General features: G+C 44.6%; 1 long non-coding RNA gene across 1 annotated transcript in view; it reads right to left on the bottom strand.

Moving 5' to 3' along the window:
* The window catches only part of LOC137632338 (uncharacterized), a 46,886-nt gene that overhangs the window by 10,144 nt on the left and 17,459 nt on the right, over positions 1-19,283 (bottom strand). The window contains exons 2-3 of the long non-coding RNA XR_011042044.1: positions 18,101-18,482; positions 6,690-7,071 (exon numbers count right to left, since the gene is read on the bottom strand). This is a non-coding gene — a long non-coding RNA (uncharacterized lncRNA). The remainder of the gene's footprint in view (positions 1-6,689; positions 7,072-18,100; positions 18,483-19,283) is intronic.

The raw sequence follows: 19,283 nt of genomic DNA, 5'->3' as shown, positions 1-19,283 counted from the left end.
TCCGTACAACCCAATTAAAAAACATTTCAAGAGCAGATTAAAAGGATATTGGAATTAAGGGAATGTAGTGGTAGAACCCTTACCCACTACTGCATTCGCTGTAACGAATGGACCCAGTGTGTAGCAGTCCTCGTAAAGAGTCTGGACATCTTTTAAGTAAAATGACGCGAATACCGATTTGCTTCTCCAAACGGTCGCGTCCATAATAATTTGCAGAGATTTATTTTGCTTAAAGGCCACGGAAGTTGCTATAGCTCTTATTTCGTGCGTCTTAACCTTAAGCAAGCATCGGTCTTTTTCATTTAAGTGAGAATGAGCCTCTCGTATTAAAAGTCTGATAAAATATGACAAAGCATTCTTTGACATAGGCAATGATGGTTTCTTAACTGAGCACCATAATACCTCAGATCCACCTCGTAAGGACTTAGTACGAGCTAAGTAGAACTTAAGAGCTCTAACTGGACACAGCACTCTTTCAAGTTCGTTGCCTACGATCTCTGACAGGCAAGGTATATCAAAAGACTTAGGCCAAGGACGAGAAGGCAGTTCATTTTTGGCCAGGAAACCAAGTTGAAGTGAACATGTGGCTTTTTCTGTAGAAAAGCCGATGTTCTTACTGAAGGCATGAATTTCACTGACCCTTTTAGCCGAAGCCAAGCACACTAGGAAAAGCGTCTTGAGGGTGAGATCCTTCAGGGAGGCTGAATGTAATGGCTCAAACCTGTCTGACATGAGGAACCTTAGGACCACGTCTAAGTTCCATCCAGGAGTTGCCAAACGACGTTCCTTAGAGGTCTCGAAAGACTTAAGGAGATCTTGGAGATCTTAATTGTTGGAAAGATCTAAGCCTCTATGACGAAAGACCGAAGCCAACATGCTCCTGTAGCCCAAAATCGTGGGAGCTGAGAGGGAGCGAACATTTCTCAGATGTAAAAGAAAATCTCCGCTTGGGCTACAGAGGTACTGGAAGAGGACATTGATGCTGGCTTGCACCAATCTCGAAAGACTTCCCACTTCGACTGGTATACTCTGAAGGTAGAAGCTCTCCTAGCTCTCGCAATCGCACTGGCTGTCTCCTTCGAAAAGCCTCGAGCTCTTGAGAGTCTCTCGATAGTCTGAAGGCAGTCAGACGAAGCGCGGGGAGGCTTTGACGAACATTCTTTACGTGGGGCTGACGTAAGAGATCTACCCTTAGAGGAAGACTTCTTGGAATGTCTACCAGCCATTGAAGTACCTCGGTGAACCACTCTCTCGCGGGCCAGAGGGTAGCAACCAACGTCAACCCTGTCCCTTCGTGAGAGGCGAACTTCTGCAGTACCTTGTTGACTATCTTGAATGGTGGGAATGCATATAAGTCCAGATGAGACCAATCCAGTAGAAACGCGTCTATGTGGATTGCTTCTGTATCTAGGACTGGAGAGCAATAGATTGGTAACCTTTTGGTCAACGAGGAGGCAAAGAGGTCTATGGTGGGTTGACCCCAAGTAGCCCAAAGACTCTTGCCCACGTCCTTGTGGAGGGTCCATTCCGTGGGTATCACCTGACCCCACCGACTGAGACAGTCTGCCAAGACGTTCAAGTCCCCCTGGATGAATCTCGTCAACAGGGAGATGCCTCGATTTCTTGACCATATGAGAAGGTCCCTTGCGATCTCGAGCAGCGTGAAGGAGTGTGTGCCTCCTTGCTTGGAGATGTACGCCAAAGCTGTGGTGTTGTCTGAGTTGACCTCTACCACTTAGTTTCGAAGAAAGCTTTCGAATTTCATCAAGGCCAAGTGGACTGCTAATAGCTCCTTGCCGTTGATGTGCATGCTCTTCTGACTTGAGGTCCACAGACCCGAGCATTCCCGACCGTCCAGGGTCGCACCCCAACCCAAATCCGACGCGTCTGAGAACAACACGTGGTTTGGGTTCTTGACTGCTAGGGATAGTCCCTTTCTCAGACTGATATTGCTGTCCCACCATTTCAGGCATGCCTTTACTGGTTCGGAGACTGGGAATGATACCGTCTCTAACGTCTTGTCCTTGTTCCAGTGAGAGGCTAGATGGAACTGGAGAAGCCGAAGGTGTAGTCTCCCTAGCGAGACAAACTGCTCCAGGGATGAGAGAGTCCCTACGAGACTGTTCCAACTCCTGACTGAACAAACGTTCTCTTTTCAGCATTAGTTGGACTTCGAGCAGGGCTTGTTCTATTCGGGTGGCAGACGGAAAAGCCCGAAAAAAACTGGACTGCGAATCTCCATCCCCAAATATAGAATAATCTGGGATGGGATCAGTTGGGACTTTTCTAGGTTGACCAAAAGTCCCAACTCCCTGGCCAGACTCAACGTCCAATGTAGATCCTGCAGACAGCGAAGACTGGACGATGCTCTGAGAAGCCAGTCGTCCAAATACAGGGAGGCTCGGATTCCCGATAGATGGAGGGATTTTGCCACATTCCTCATGAGCCTCGTAAACACGAGAGGAGCAGGACTGAGGCCAAAGCACAGGGCTCGAAACTGGTACCCCACATTCCTGTAAACAAACCTCAGAAACAGTTGGGAATCCGGGTGTATAGGAATGTGGAAGTATGCCTCCTGAAGGTCGAGAGAGACCATCCAGTCGCCTTCCATTAATGCTGTCAAGACAGCCTGGTAGACTTCATCGTGAAGTTTGTCTTGACAATGAACACATTGAGCGCACTTGCCTCTTACGTACTCCTGCAGTGAACATGGCTGCCCGATCATTGGAGCCATCCCTGATAGACTTGTTTCTGCAGAGAACGTGGCTGTCAGATTATTGGAGCCATCCCTGATAGCCTTGTTTATGCATGACATAATTGTACAGCAAAACTTCAAACGCTCGAAAAAACTCCTAACAGGAGATGGTCTAGCTCTGAAGCCGACCATAAAATCTTGGAGCGTCTCATGGCCAGGCGCCAGGGAGAGTCTATGAGGTTTGAGAAGTCTATCTGGGCAGAGGCAGGAACTCCCAAGCCGAGAACTTCTCCCGTGTCATATCAGACTCTCGCTCTATAAGCCAGCTTAAAAGTAGGGAAAGCAAAGGCTGTCTCCCCAAAACTCCTCCTGGTGATTAACCAGTCGCCTAGCAAACGTAAAGCTCTCTTAGAAGAGCGAGAGAGCACTAGCTTAGAAAACAACGGCTTCGAAGTAGCTAGGCCTAGTGTAAACTCTGACGTTTAGGCGAACGAGGAGCAGCAGTTACAAAAAGATCCGGACAAAGATCCTTAAAAATCAGCATGATTTATTTAAAGTCCATAGAGGGCTGAGCAGCTTTAGGCTCCTCTCCGTCTGACAGAGTCCTCAAGGGAATATCAGTAGGAGGGGGATCAGCAACTTCCTCATCTGAAGGAACCTTGTCCGACAATTGCCGAGTCTCAAGCAAGGGAGAGACCTGCCGTGGTGGCAATGCTTGACAAACAGAGTCCACACGCAAAGGAGCAACAGTAGCAGTCAAGGACGCTATGTCATGTAACTGCTTAAAGGACTGACCAGCAACAACAACAGGTGCGGGAGGACGCTAGACGTCAACTCGAGACTGCCTTGACTGCCTAGACTGAGCAGTCAAAACAACTCTTGACTGCGGTGCTTGACGCTCAATGTCAAAACAAGTCAACTATGCTGGTTGGCGAACGTCCTGAACGTCAACAAGAGCAAGCGGCAGCGGCTGAACGTCCACAAGCGGCTGAGAATCAACACGGGACTGCATCGAGTGAGGCTCTACAAAACACGATTGACGTGACTTTGTAACGTCAATGTCAACAGGACGAGCAAAGGCTCGTTTGGGCGGCTGACGGCCAGAATCTCGATCAGCTAAGCGGCGAGGATCATCGTGAACCTGCTCAGCAGAATAGTCCTCCATAAGAGAGGCAAGCTTATTCTGCATGTCTTGCCGTACAACCCATTTAGGATCAACGGGAATGGGTGCGGTAAGAGACGAGGGTAACGTCTGTGACTGCAAAACCTTGCCTACAATAAGACTCTCGGAGCCTGTGTTACGCTTTTGTTTAGGCGGCGAGCAGTCTTCCGATGACTGCATAGGGTCAGAGCTGTCCCAATGGCTACAACCAGGACGCTGGACCTGTCCTGAAAGGACTGACTTTCGCTTTAAGGGCCTCGAAACCTTGCTCCACGGTTTCTTACGCGAAAAGCCTTCGGATGACGAGGAGAAAATCGTCTCGCTCGTCTTATGGTAGGGGCGGTCTTGATGAGACACGCCTGAAACCATAGAGGGAACGTCTGTTCGCTGATCAAGGCCTCTCGAACCCATAAGTCGTACGACATTACTTCTCCCCTGGGCTTGGGAGCTTGCAAGAGGTCTCGGACTAGGCGAACGACAGGCACGAACAGACGAACCCTCGGTCGCAACACTGATAACACTTTGCGCAATTATAACTTTATCACTACGATTTTCTGTTTTGCACTTACTTCACTGAAATCGAATTTTTCAACAATTCACATTAGGCATGAATAAAACTGATTTCTACCTGAAGCACGCAATTCTACCCTCATCAAAAGGTTATAATTGCGAAATAAGTCGTATAATGTAAGCACATTAATACAAGCAAAAAACAGTAAACATATATTAGGATAAAAAGATCAGTGGCTGGGGAGGAGACTAAACACTAGTTCATTCAAAACTACGTTTTCAATCTCTCACCGTACAGTGCCTTGGGACGAGAATAAAAACTAAAAACGTTTTGTCCTTTCTCCCCGTACAGAGACTAGGGACGAGAGTAAAAAACTGACTCGAGAACAACGTTACTCGCTTGGGACGAGAATAAAGATCGGAACGTTCTCTCTTCCTCTCTCTCTCTCCGTCTCTCTCTCTCTCTCTCTCTCTCTCTCTTGATTTCGCACCGAAGAGAAAAGCCCACTTACCTTTCGTCAATAAACAGGTTATTTGACCAAAGGAAAAAACTGAAAGGACTAAGAAATTGAAAATTAACAAGTTCCTTTAAATTAGTATTTAAAACATTTAAGTTTGAAAGAAGAATGAACAAAACGTCAGAATCGATTTACTCTTTCTGCAAAGTGAAACCGTGATTCTCTCTCTCTCTATCGTAACGATAGAGCGCAAACTGCGTAGCATAAATAAACTAAACGTTAGTTCATCTTTGAAACAGTACGAAGACTATTCAAAGAAAATCTTTCATAAAATATCTACTAAAAAATATTCATTTAATAAGTTTTAAATCATTTGCTCAGTAAAAGTTATTTACGATTGAAAGGGCTCAACGTTGTTTAACTTCGGTTTCCAAGTTAGGACCGCCTACTCTCGGATTAGGGGAGGAATAGGTAAGGTCGCATATAAACAAATCATTAAAATTTATCTTGATGTTTATTATAAATGGAAAGCTAATCGAAGAGGCCTAATAAAGGCGGTTGAGATATAAAATATATAGAGGAAAATCTATAATTAACAACAACAATTTATAACGTGATAAGATAATTGCTAAAAGCCTAAAACACACTTCCGTACTAAGGGAAGGGTCGGCCATTTAAAAGTCAAAGAAAGTCCAAAAAACAATCCAAAGTCATCAACAATTAAATCTATCCAAAAACGAGTTCAAGATTTAAGTTGAAGATAAAACACCTGCACTGCGAAAGCTCAAACCAAAAGGAAGTACTTCACCAAGACTGTTGAAAAACTCCAGGTTAACAGCGAGTAATGGTACGTCTTGTCGATCAGACCGACAGAGAAAAATTGGGTCTGTTTACATGTATATGCGGTATCTGGCCGATAGTTGGCGCTAGTGGGCACACCCGCAACCTTCATAGCAATCGCTCGCGAGTTTTTGTGTGTTTTTCTGTCGAGCCGCCGGAGGCTCAGCTATTATATATTCACCGGCTAAGTTAAATATTTAAAAAAAAAAGAAAGGCTAGTCTGCCAGCAAATAAAGCAGGAGCAGAGGTGTTACCACTGCGACGGCTACAATTCGATTGAAGGTAAACAGCAGCTGCCGACCAGGGGTCCCCCACCACTGACAGGTGGGTAATTACCTGTCCGGTCGTTAACGACCTTCTTAAGGTTTTTCTGCCGTACTTTCCAGCTCACGCTAGATATCTCCTCTAGTAAAGAATGAGGGTTTGTATTTAGTGTAGGAACAAATACAAAAAACAGAAATATTGTTACAGTGTACAAGCATGTGTGATACACGTGCAGTACAAGTCAGTATCAAAGTGAGTGCTCAGTTGCCTTTAGTGTGGGAGAGCTTACCCTCCACCTGCCAGAAACAACTACCACCTTGTCAAACATTTTACCATATGTTTTCCAGCTGACATCATACTTTCTATTAAGGGACAATGCTTTGTATTCATGTAAGAGCAAATAGTTTTAAAGATGATTAAACTAGATTCAATTCATTACCTAACAGATTTTTACATTAGTTAATATCAAACATTATCTGAGGAGGGCAAATCCAGCCAGCAAATATCTGTTCGTTAAACTAATGCAACACGTTTACCATTCTAAATACAGCTGTGCCTCGCTTTAACATATGCTGGCTGGGGTCTACCATGCTCATAAAAGCAGATTTCCTGCATAAGCTAACCTACAAAACACCCTTATGAATACTGGACCTAATAGAATTTATCATTACAATCCCTTTTAAGAAACTTAGCAGTCTAGAAATTAACCCTTTACATAAAGAATTATTAGATTACTGGTCGTAAGTATTTAAATCCTTACCTATATTACAAACATGTAGGTGGTGTCTTCAATGGCATCATCATCATTTATCTTCTATACTGACTATGGGGCCCAAAGTCACCTTTATGGCTTTGCTAAAAGGACCCTTATCCATCTTCCTCCATAGTAAACACCATACGGCTAGGCACTCAATCCTTGAAGAATGCAACGAAAATAAACGGAACAGTCCCGTGAAGGATAAATGTGAAGCTTGAAAAATCCTTCCTGTTTAAGCTGCCTTTGTAATTTTGACATGATTCTTTGCCTAGGGTACGCACTCTTCTCTCCTGTAGATCTTGACTTCAAACCCATGTCCTTCATATTTTTAGACACCACTTGCCGCACACTACTTCCTTCGGCAAAGCTTCATCTCCACCGAGACCTGGAATAAGACCAAAAAAAGTTCCACGTTAATCAGAACTACTAATAATGTTGAGATATTAGTGTTAAAAATATCTTGCATGCATACTAAGCATTGCTTTGAGGCAAATACTGTACCTAATTTTTATCAAAGATTAGTATTCTATGAGTAATTATTCATTATTCAATACTCAACTTTCAGTTAATAAAAATGTTATTTTTATTAATAAAATAAATTTTTGAATATACTTACCCGGTGATCATATAGCTGCAACTCTGTTGCTCGACAGAAAAACCTACGGTCAAAATACGCCAGCGATCGCTATGCAGGTGGGGGTGTACATCAACAGCGCCATCTGTCGAGCAGGTACTTAGTACTCCAAGTAAACAAAGAACCAATTTTCTCCTCGGTCCACTGGGTCTCTATTGGGGAGGAAGGGAGGGTCCTTTAATATATGATCACCGGGTAAGTATATTCAAAAATTTATTTTATTAATAAAAATAACATTTTTCAATATTAAACTTAGCCGGTGATCATATAGCTGATTCACACCCAGGGGGGTGGGTAGAGACCAGCATTACATGTTTACATTATTCTGAGCTAAGTATTTTGTATTTCATTTTAGCAGTTATTCAAAATAACAAACATAAAATAAATAAGTACCTGGTAAGGAAGTCGACTTGAACAATTACTCTGCCTTTTTAAGTACGTCTTCCTTACGGAGCCTCGCGATCCTCTTAGGATGCTGAGCGACCCCTAGGATCTGAAGTATCAAGGGTTGCAACCCATACAACAGAACCTCATCAAAACCTCTAATCTAGGCGCTTCTCAAGAAATGACTTTGACCACCCGCCAAATCAAGTAGGATGCGAAAGGCTTCTTAGCCTTCCGGACAACCCAAAAACAATAATAAAACATTTCAAGAGAAAGATTAAAAAGGTTATGGAATTAGGGAATTGTAGTGGTTGAGCCCTCACCCACTACTGCACTCGTTGCTACGAATGGTCCCAGAGTGTAGCAGTTCTCGTAAAGAGACTGGACATTCTTAAGATAAAAAGACGCGAACACTGATTTGCTTTTCCAATAGGTTGCGTCGATTATACTTTGCAGAGATCTATTTTGTTTAAAGGCCACGGAAGTTGCGACAGCTCTAACTTCGTGTGTCCTTACCTTCAGCAAAGCTTGGTCTTCCTCATTCAGATGGGAATGAGCTTCTCGTATTAACAGTCTGATAAAATAGGATAAAGCATTCTTTGACATAGGCAAAGATGGATTCTTAACTGAACACCATAAAGCTTCAGACGGGCCTCGTAAAGGTTTTTAAATAGAACTTAAGAGCTCTTACAGGACATAAGACTCTTTCCAGTTCATTTCCAACCATACGATAAGTTTGGAATATCGAACGATATTGGTCAAGGCCGAGAAGGCAGCTCGTGTTTGGCTAGAAAACCAAGTTGTAGAACATGTAGCCGTTTCGGATGAGAATCCGATGTTCTTGCTGAAGGCATGAATCTCACTGACTCTTTTAGCTGTGGCTAAGCATATCAGGAAAAGAGTCTTAAAGGTGAGATCTTTCAGGGAGGCTGATTGTAGCGGTTCGAACCTGTCTGACATAAGGAATCTTAGTACCACGTCTAAATTCCAACCAGGTGTAACCAAACGACGCTCCTTCGTGGTCTCAAAAGACTTAAGGAGGTCCTGTAGATCTTTATTGTTGGAAAGATCTAAGCCTCTGTGACGGAAGACTGATGCCAACATGCTTCTGTAACCCTTGATAGTGGGAGCTGAAAGAGATCGTTCTTTCCTCAGATATAAGAGAAAGTCAGCTATTTGAGTTACAGAGGTACTGGTCGAGGATATGGATACTGACTTGCACCAGTTTCGGAAGATTTCCCACTTCGATTGGTAGACTCTAAGGGTGGATGTTCTCCTTGCTCTAGCAATCGCTCTGGTTGCCTCCTTCGAAAAGCCTCTAGCTCTCGAGAGTCTTTCGATAGTCTGAAGGCAGTCAGACGAAGAGCGTGGAGGCCTTGGTGTACCTTCTTTACGCGTGGCTGACGTAGAAGGTCCACCCTTAGGGGAAGTGTTCTGGGAACGTCTACTAGCCATCGAAGTACCTCGGTGAGCCATTCTCTCGCGGGCCAGAGGGAAGCAACTAGAGTCAACCTTGTCCCTTCGTGAGAGGCGAACTTCTGCAGTACCTTGTTGACAATCTTGAACGGAGGGAATGCATATAGATCTAGATGTGACCAATCTAGTAGAAAGGCATCTATATGAACTGCTGCTGGGTCCGGGATTGGTGAGCAAAATATTGGGAGCCTCTTGGTCATCGAGGTTGCGAAGAGATCTATGGTTGGCTGGCCCCAGGTGGCCCAAAGTCTCTTGCATACATCCTTGTGGAGGGTCCATACTGTTGGAATTATTTGTCCCTTCCGACTGACACAATCTGCCATGACATTCAAGTTGCCTTGGATGAACCTCGTTACTAGTGAAATGTCTAGACCTTTTGACCAGGTGAGGAGGTCCCTTGCGATCTCGTACAATGTCAGAGAGTAGGTCCCTCCTTGCTTGGAGATGTACGCCAAAGCCGTGGTGTTGTCCGAGTTCACCTCCACCACTTTGCCTTGAAGGAGAGACCTGAAGCTTTCCAGGTCAGAAGTACTGCCAGTAGCTCCTTGCAGTTGAAATGCATTGTCCTTTGACTCGAGTTCCATAATCCCGAGCATTCCCTACCGTCTAATGTCGCACCCCAGCCTACGTCCGATGCGTCCGAGAAGAGAACGTGGTTGGGAGTCTGAACAGTCAGGGGAAGACCCTCTCTAAGGTTGATATAGTCCTTTCACCAAGTCAGACAAGACTTTATCTTTCCGGAAACCGGGATCGAGACCGCTTCTAGCATCTTGTCCTTTTTCCAGTGAAAAGCTAGATGGTATAGAAGAGGACGGAGGTGTAGTCTTCCTAGTGACACAAATTGATCCACGGATGACAGTGTCCCTACCAGACTCATCCACAGCCTGACTGGGCAGCGTTCCTTCTTCAGCATCTTCTGAATGGATAGCAGGGCTGGGGGTTGATCGTCTTGTTCAGCAACGTCCTCATCAGAGGGTTCCTCATCCGAAACTGATGAGGAAACGGCAACGGAGTGGGCAACGTCTGACTCGCTGAATCCGGTCGCACTGGTGGATGCGTGACGGAGCCGGACGCAATATCATGGCACTGCTGCACAGTCTGTGAACTGTCAACAACCATGGGTGCGCGAGGAAGTACAGCGTCAACCCGAAACTGTCTAGACTGTCTGGGTTGTGCAGTCAACACCCTACCGGGTTGCTGAGGTTGACGCACTGCTTCACAACAAGTCACCTCTGCTGGTTGTTGAACGTCTTCCTAGTGACACACTGAACGTCAACAACCACCTCCGAGCGTCGCTTAACGTCAACCTGCGACTGGCAACCCACACTGGGTCGCATCGGTGGAGGAACCACCTCAACTGGCAGACGCGAGTAGGATACCTCAGCGTCAACAGGGCGCACAACCAACCGGTTGGAAGGTTGTTGGCCAGAAGGTTCTTCTCCGCATTTAAGTCCTCTATCAAGGACACAAGCTTGGACTGCATGTCTTGCAGCAAAGCCCATTTAGGGTCTACGGGAGCAGGTGTGGCAACAGACGGGGTTAGCGACTGAGGCGGAACCATTTACCATCCCTGGAAGCCTTGTTATGTGTGACATAATAGTACAGCAAAACTTCAAAGGCTCGACAAAAGTTGAGAAGTTGACCTGTAAACAACTTGGAGCGTCTCCTGGCTAGGCGCCAGGGCGAGTCTACCAGAATTGAGAAGTCTATCTGGGCAGAGGCATGAACTCCCAAGCCGAGAACTTCTCTCGTGTCCTACAGACTCTCGCTCTATAAGCCAGTTTAAAAGAAGGGAAATCAAAGGCTGTATCCCTAAAACTCCTCCTGGTGCAAAAACCAGTCGCCTAGCCAACGTAACGCTCTCTAGGAGAGCGAGAGAGCACTAGCTTAACAACAACGGCTTCGAAGTAGCTAGGCCTAGTGTAAGTTCTGACGTTTAGGCGAACGAGGAGCAGCAGTTACAAGATCCGGACGAAGATCCTTAAAAAATCATCATGATTTAATTAAAGTCCATAGGAGGCTAAGCAGCTTAAGGCTCCTCTCCAAATGACAGAGTCCTCAAAGGAATATCAGTAGGAGGGAGAACAGCACTTTCTCATCTACAGGAACCTTGTCCGATAAAAGCTAGGTTATCTCAGTGAGTCTCTCACTGGTGCATAGGTAGCAGACCAGAAGGCAACGTCATGTAACTGCTTGACAGTCTGTGAACTGTCAACCACAACAGGTGCGTGAGGACATACAGCACTGGTGCATTAGTAGCAGACCAGAAGGCAACGTCATGTAACTGCTTGACAGTCTGTGAACTGTCAACAACTGAACTGTCAACCACAACAGGTGCGTGAGGACATACAGTGTTCACTCGAGACTGCTTTGACTGTCTATACTGAGCAGTCAAAACAACTCTAGAATGCGGAGGTTGACGCACCGCGTCAAAACAAAACAACTTAGGTTGTTGTTGTAACGCGCGAACGTCAACGGAGGGTTCCGTGCGTCGCTGAACGTCAACATGCGGCTGGCAGGGTACACTGCGCATGGGTGGCGGGACTCTCACAGCTGGAGTGCGGGAGAAGGTAGCCTCAGCGCCAACTGAACGCACAACCGTGGTTGGTTGTAGGCTAACGGGTGCAGCATCAACCTTCTCCGCACGAAAGTCCTGCATTAAAGATGTTAACTGTGTCTGCATGGAGTGCAACAAAGACCACTTAGGGTCTACAGTAGCAGGTGCGGCAACAGACGGTGTTACTGCCTGTTGCGGTACCGCTTTGCCTCTTAGGAGGTGAGCAGTCGTCGGAAGACTGCAGCGAGTCTGAACTGACCCAGTGGCTACAACTGGGCCGTTGGACTTGCGCGGAAGGGACCGACTTGCGCTTAATAAGCTGCGAGACCTTGGTCCATGGTTTCTTACAAGAAACCTCTTCCGCAGACGAGAAGTAAATGGGCTCTCTCGTCTTTGTGTGGGTGGGGCGATCTTGGTAGATACGCCCGAAACCACGGAGGGAAAACGTCTGTTCGTTGATCAAGGCCTGACGAACCCATAAGTCGTTCGACATTACTTCTCCCCTGGGCTTGGGAGCTTGCAAGAGGTCCCGGACTAGGTGAACGACAGGCACGAACAGACGAACCCTCGGACGCAACACTGTAACACTTTGCGCATATCACTTTATCACTTCGATTTTCTGTTTTGCACTTATTTCACTGAAATCGAAACTTTTACTGATTTCTACCTGAAACACGCAATTCTACCCTTCATTAAAAGGTAGTAATTGCAAAAACAGTCGTATAATGTAGCTCATTAATACTAGCAAAAACAGAAAACATATATAAAGATAAAGAATTCAGTGGCTGGGAAAGAGACTAAACACTAGTTCAAATAAACTATGTTTACAATCTCTCACCGCACATAGCCTGGGGAAAAGAATAAAACCCTAGAAACGTTTTACCTTCTTCCCCGTACAGCGACTAGGGAGGAGAGTAACAAGAGAACAACGTTACCCGCTTGAACGGAACGTTTTTTCTCCTCTCTCTCCCTCCGTCTCTATCTCTCTCTCTCTTTCTCTCTTGATTTCGCTCCTGAGAGAAGAGCCCAATTATATATCGTCAAAAAAACATGTTATTTGGCTAAAGGAAAAAACTGAAAGGTTTTCCAAATAAAAAGTTCCTTTAATTTAGAATTTAAACCATTTAAGCTAAGAAAGAATGAACGAAACGTCAGAATCGATTTACTCTTACAGCAAAGTGAAACCGTGATACACTCTCTCTCTATCGTAACGATAGAGCGCATGTTGAACATCCTGAACGTCAACAACTGCGTAGTCTAAAAAACTAAACGTTAGTTCATCTTTGAAAACAGTACGAAGACTATCAAAGAAAATCTTTCATAAAACATTAAATTTAAAAAGTTTTAAATTCTTTAAAGGCTAAATACGATATAACAGGCTCAACGTTGATTAACTTCGGTTCCAAGTTAGGACCGCCTACTATCAGGAAAGGTCGCATATAAACAAAACATAAAAATTTATTTTTATATGTTTATAATAAATGGAAAGTTAATCGAAGAGGCCTAATAAAGGCGGAGAGATATAAAATATATAGATCTATAACATGTTAAGCAAAATTACTAAAAACCTAAACACACTTCCGTCTAAGGGAAGGGTCGGCCATTTAAAAGTGAAAGAGAGTCCATACTCTCTTTGTCACCATAATTAAATCTATCCAAAACGAGTTCAAGTTTTGAGATGAAGATAAAACCCCTGCATAGCGAAAGCTCAAAACTAGAATAGTGTACTTCACCAAATAGTTGTGAAAACAAATCCAGTTAGTAACAGCGTATTAGTAGGTCTTGTCAGTAGCCCGACAGAGAGAAAATTGGTTCTTTGTTTACTTGGAGTACTAAGTACCTGCTCGACAGATGGCGCTGTTGATGTACACCCCCACCTCCATAGCGATCGCTGGCGTATTTTGACCGTAGGTTTTTCTGTCGAGCAACAGAGTTGCAGCTATATGATCACCGGCTAAGTTTAATATTGAAAAATTAATCAATGTTTGCCTTCATAACCTCAGACACAGACTACTTAAAAATCAAAATCACGATAATTTTTTTCATCAATTTGTATTTTTCCTAAGTATAGTATACAAACTTGAGCTCTTTAATAGCAGCTGGAACTTGGCTGTCAAGATTTATAAAAAGGTGGAGGTAGTGGTAGTCACTGCAAGAAAGTAGGTATGCTCCGCCCACCAGACAGGCTACTGAGAACCCACTTTCAGCTTAACCTAAGACTTGTAGGGCAGTTGAGGAAGAAAGTTAAAGGACTCAAGTATGCGTAGTTAGGAATTGTGATTCATTCCTTAATAAATACAAATCTTCGTCCTTTAAACGGAGACTTAAAACAGGGAGGCAGGATGTCCCTATAACCAAACTGGTTGGTTCAATTTTCGGGATGACAAAACGTTTAAACAGGTAAAGGGACCCAAAGTTTGACTCCTGCCACCCTTATAACAACCTGGGAAAAAGATGTTCCAGGTGATAAGCCTGGTTTCTGCCGAAACTTGACAAAAGGTTACGGAAAAACTTCTATCCATACGGATATGGTGTCTGTTAATGTATGGATACAGTAGGAAATGGATTTGATTACATCTCTATCCATACTCCCCCTCGTAAGTTGCTCGGTTGGGAGGCTTACCTGCATCAAAGTCCGATCCGGCAAGTAACAGCATGACCGCCACACTCCAAGTGAAGGGAAAGAAAAGAGGAAAAAGGGCCTGACATTCATACCTCTCCTCTTAGACTTGTGTGAGACCACTATCTTAAACGAGATTCTTTTTGTCTTGAGAGGGAGTTATGTTCACTACAAACCTGCTAAGCACCTAGCAACAGACTGAAGGTAGAAGCATCCAGGGACCTGGGTGTACTGTATACAGTATTCCTCATGATAGTGAGTGGTGAGGATTGTCTGACATTTCCAAACTCCAGCCACTGACAGATTCTTTCAGGGGGCCGATGTCGAGCCAACCTTTCTGACTTGTGCACTTTTGAGGAAGTAGACCCTGCTCCTACAGGATGCGCCCGTCTGATGGCTTTCTGAGAGAAAATGGTACTCCTGAAAATTGTTTTCTTCACCCTGCCGGTGCTGAGAGCAAGAAAGGCAGCAGCCTTTAATCCTACTTGTAGTGTGTGCTCGTTCTCGTCGGAACCGAGAGCAGGTAGCGGGTGCGTGATCTCTGTAGCATGTGCCGATCGGTCTACAGTACTTAGGGATGGTTCTGTTCCCAGTACGTATTCCACTGTATTACCTGAAGAACAAAGCGAGAACATACTAGTACAGTACTGTATCTCTTATCATAGGGTAAGGTTCTCATTAATACTGTACACTGTTTTTCCCACTGCGAGAGAAATTGTAGGAGTCACAGTTCAGCGACTCTTATTGATAGGTCTTCTTAGATGATATTATTTCAAAGTTCATCGGAGAATCTATTTCCTCTCGGACTCTCGCCAGACGGTCTGCACACGGAATGGGACAATCGAATACCTCTCCTGGGTTGAAGAGCATCCAAGCCGACAGCTGTGGCCTCTCGGTTCTTGTTTAAGTGCAAAGATTCAATTCAGATATCACCTGTTCCCACTCTTAATGTGCATTCAAGTTGGAAGATCTTGCCACCAGGGAAAACTTGGTCCCTGTTCGATTTCTGAACTTAGGAACATCTAGGTAAAGGAGCATGGAGTCCCCATGACATCTCGGGAACGTCCTGAGGCATGAAAGGGACGGGGGTGGCTGCCCATCTCCTGACCAGCTGTGTTCGAGCTCAATCACGTGCATGACCAATCACTGGTAGCAGAAGATTGAGCTCCTGCACCTCATACCGAAAACCATTCTCTGGGATTGGCTTTTGGAACAGCACTGCTACTAATGTGAATCCATGCAGAGGAATCTGAGTTTTAAAATACTCTGCAAAATCGGTCGTCCTGTGTTTCGGTGACACCTTTCTGCTCTTCAGGCCAGTCAGAACAGATGAACTGGTTAACTGTTGACTCAAAGGCAATGATCAACTGAAGAATGAGCATAACTTCCTAATCGTGTCGTTCCGATTATCTAATTCTTGATTGTATGGTTCCCGATCGTGGATGATTGTGGCAAAGATTCTGGAACGTGCAGGCAAATGACGGCCCAGTCACTGGAAGAGAACACAACAGTCCTGCCATGTGATACATCCTTGGCGCCTTCTGGGATCTGCAGACACTGAAGGAATGAAGAATGGCAGTGTCCATCCCATTACAATCAACAGTGGAGGGACTCCTGATACAGCCACACTCTCGAGGGATAGAATAACAACAGACATGCTGCTCGACAGGAACAACTACTAACAGCAGGTAGCACAGAAAACAATTAAATATATCATAAATCACTGTATATATTTGGCTTCTTCCATTAATATTTCTAATATGCGACGAAGAGGGTTCGATGTTTGCCCCTGGCCTCTCTCCTGTTTTCTTAGATGATCCCTCGCACGACGACGACAGCGAGGCAGAACGATGACGAGAAGGATCGTTCTTCTCTGGTTTGTGGCACGAGTGTATATAATCTCAAGGCAGGAAGTCTCGGTGAGAGACAGAAGGCGAGAAAGAGTGAGAATGATAACGTCTCTTCCTATTTCGCCTGTCTCTTCGGTGAGAAAATCTAGGTGAAGGCGTACACGGGCGTGCGGGAGAGTTATCTCGCACGTCTGTGCCAACAGTAGGGAGCGTGCGCGCGCGCAGGAGAAAATTCCCCATAGTGGAATAATATGGGCGCGCGGGCGTGCCCGCATATCCTTGCGGATGCGGGAGAAGGCTGGTGCGCCGGTAAGTGCTGGCGCTTTGATAAGCGTTGGCGTGTTGCAAAGCGCTAGCACGTTGGTAAGCACTGGCGCTGCGGGAGAAGGCAGCATGGCTGCCTTGTCAGAAGACCTTCTAACAGTAGAAAGTTGACGCGCAGATTTTACCTGTCGCGTAGCATAGTGTTGGGCGCGTATGCGCACGTCCAGGCGCAGGAGAGTGCCATTGCGCAGAACATTGGTGGCGCGCAGGAGTTTCTGCGCAGGTGAGCGCATGGCACGAGATGGAGCTACGCTCTTGTTGGAGCGTATGCGCATGTTGGCGCATACGCTCTTGATGCCCTATGTTAGGGTAAGAAGGAAGCACTCTTAAGTTTGTGATGAGAGTGCTTAGACTAACGGCGAGACATCTCGTGAAGAGACAAAAGGCGAGGAAGAGCAAGAACGATTATGTCTCCTCCTATGTTGCCTGTGATTCCGGAGAGAACCACTGGGCAATGGAGTGCGATCTCTCCTTTTCCTCTTCTCTATCTCTCCCTCCTGGCCTCCAAAGAGGGGAGGACAATGAAATGGAGGGGGAGGAGGAGAAGATAATGTGAAGACCTCTTTTACATACTTGGCAGGGGAACCCATCCTCCGCAGGGTAGCAGAACACTCATGACCTCCGTAACGGGGCATAGGGAAAGAGGATCCACATCCAGCGGTGACATAAAGGCGTCGTGAACACTTCCTCAAATAGAGGGCATCATCTACAAAGAAAAAGAAATAGGATTAATCAAAACTCAAAAAAAAAAAGGAAAGGCTAGTCTGCCAGCAAATAAAGCAGGAGCAGAGGTGTTACCACTGCGACGGCTAAAATTCGATTGAAGGTAAACAGCAGCTACCGACTGGCGGTCCCCCACCACTGACAGGTGGGTAATTACCTGTCCGGTCGTTAACGACCTTGTTGAGGTTTTTCTGCCGTATTTTCCAGCTCGCGCTAGAATATCTCCTCTAGTAAAGAATGAGGGTTTGTATTTAGTGTAGGAACAAATACAAAAAACAGAAATATTGTTACAGTGTACAAGCATGTGTGATACACGTGCAGTACAAGTCAGTATCAAAGTGAGTGCTCAGTTGCCTTTAGTGTGGGAGAGCTTACCCTCCACCTGCCAGAAACAACTACCACCTTGTCAAACATTTTACCATATGTTTTCCAGCTGACATCATACTTTCTATTAAGGGACAATGCTTTGTATTCATGTAAGAGCAAATAGTTTTAAAGATGATTAAACTAGATTCAATTCATTACCTAACAGATTTTTACATTAGTTAATATCAAACATTATCTGAGGAGGGCAAATCCAGCCAGCAAATATCTGTTCGTTAAACTAATGCAACACGTTTACCATTCTAAATACAGCTGTGCCTCGCTTTAACATATGCTGGCTGGGGTCTACCATGCTCATAAAAGCAGATTTCCTGCATAAGCTAACCTACAAAACACCCTTATGAATACTGGACCTAATAGAATTTATCATTACAATCCCTTTTAAGAAACTTAGCAGTCTAGAAATTAACCCTTTACATAAAGAATTATTAGATTACTGGTCGTAAGTATTTAAATCCTTACCTATATTACAAACATGTAGGTGGTGTCTTCAATGGCATCATCATCATTTATCTTCTATACTGACTATGGGGCCCAAAGTCACCTTTATGGCTTTGCTAAAAGGACCCTTATCCATCTTCCTCCATAGTAAACACCATACGGCTAGGCACTCAATCCTTGAAGAACGCAGCGAAAATAAACGGAACAGTCCCGTGAAGGATAAATGTGAAGCTTGAAAAATCCTTCCTGTTTAAGCTGCCTTTGTAATTTTGACATGATTGTTTGCCTAGGGTACGCCATCTTCTCTCCTGTAGATCTTGACTTCAAACCCATGTCATTCATATTTTTAGACACCACTTCCCGCACACTACTTCCTTCGGCAAAGCTTCATCTCCACCGAGACCTGGAATAAGACCATAAAAAGTTCCACGTTAATCAGAACTACTAATAATGTTGAGATATTGGTGTTAAAAATATCTTGCATGCATACTAAGCATTGCTCTGAGGCAAATACAGTACCTAATTTTTATCAAAGATTAGTATTCTATAAGTAATTATTCATTATCCAATACAGTACTCAACTTTCAGTTAATAATAATTAATCAATGTTTGCCTTCATAACCTCAGACACAGAATACTTGAAAATCAAAATCATGATAATTTTTTTCATCAATTTGTATTTTTCCTAAGTATAGTATACAAACTTGAGTTCTTTAATAGCAGCTGGAACTTGGCTGTCAAGATTTATAAAAAGGTGGAGGTAGTGGTAGTCACTGCAAGAAGGTAGGTATGCTCCGCCCACCAGACAGGCTACTGAGAACCCACTTTCAGCTTAACCTAAGACTTGTAGGGCAGTTGAGGAAGAAAGTTAAAGGACTCAAGTATGCGTAGTTAGGAATTGTGATTCATTCCTTAATAAATACAAATCTTCGTCCTTTAAACGGAGACTTAAAACAGGGAGGCAGGATGTCCCTATAACCAAACTGGTTGGTTCAATTTTCGGGATGACAAAACGTTTAAACAGGTAAAGGGACCCAAAGTTTGACTCCTGCCACCCTTATAACAACCTGGGAAAAAGATGTTCCAGGTGATAAGCCTGGTTTCTGCCGAAACTTGACAAAAGGTTACGGAAAAACTTCTATCCATACGGATATGGTGTCTGTTAATGTATGGATACAGTAGGAAATGGATTTGATTACATCTC

Source organism: Palaemon carinicauda, chromosome 41 (assembly GCF_036898095.1).
Source record: "Palaemon carinicauda isolate YSFRI2023 chromosome 41, ASM3689809v2, whole genome shotgun sequence".
Classification (NCBI taxonomy): Eukaryota; Metazoa; Arthropoda; class Malacostraca; order Decapoda; family Palaemonidae; genus Palaemon; species Palaemon carinicauda.
Note: the sequence above shows the minus strand (reverse complement) of the source record. Positions and strands in the feature narration are given on the sequence as shown.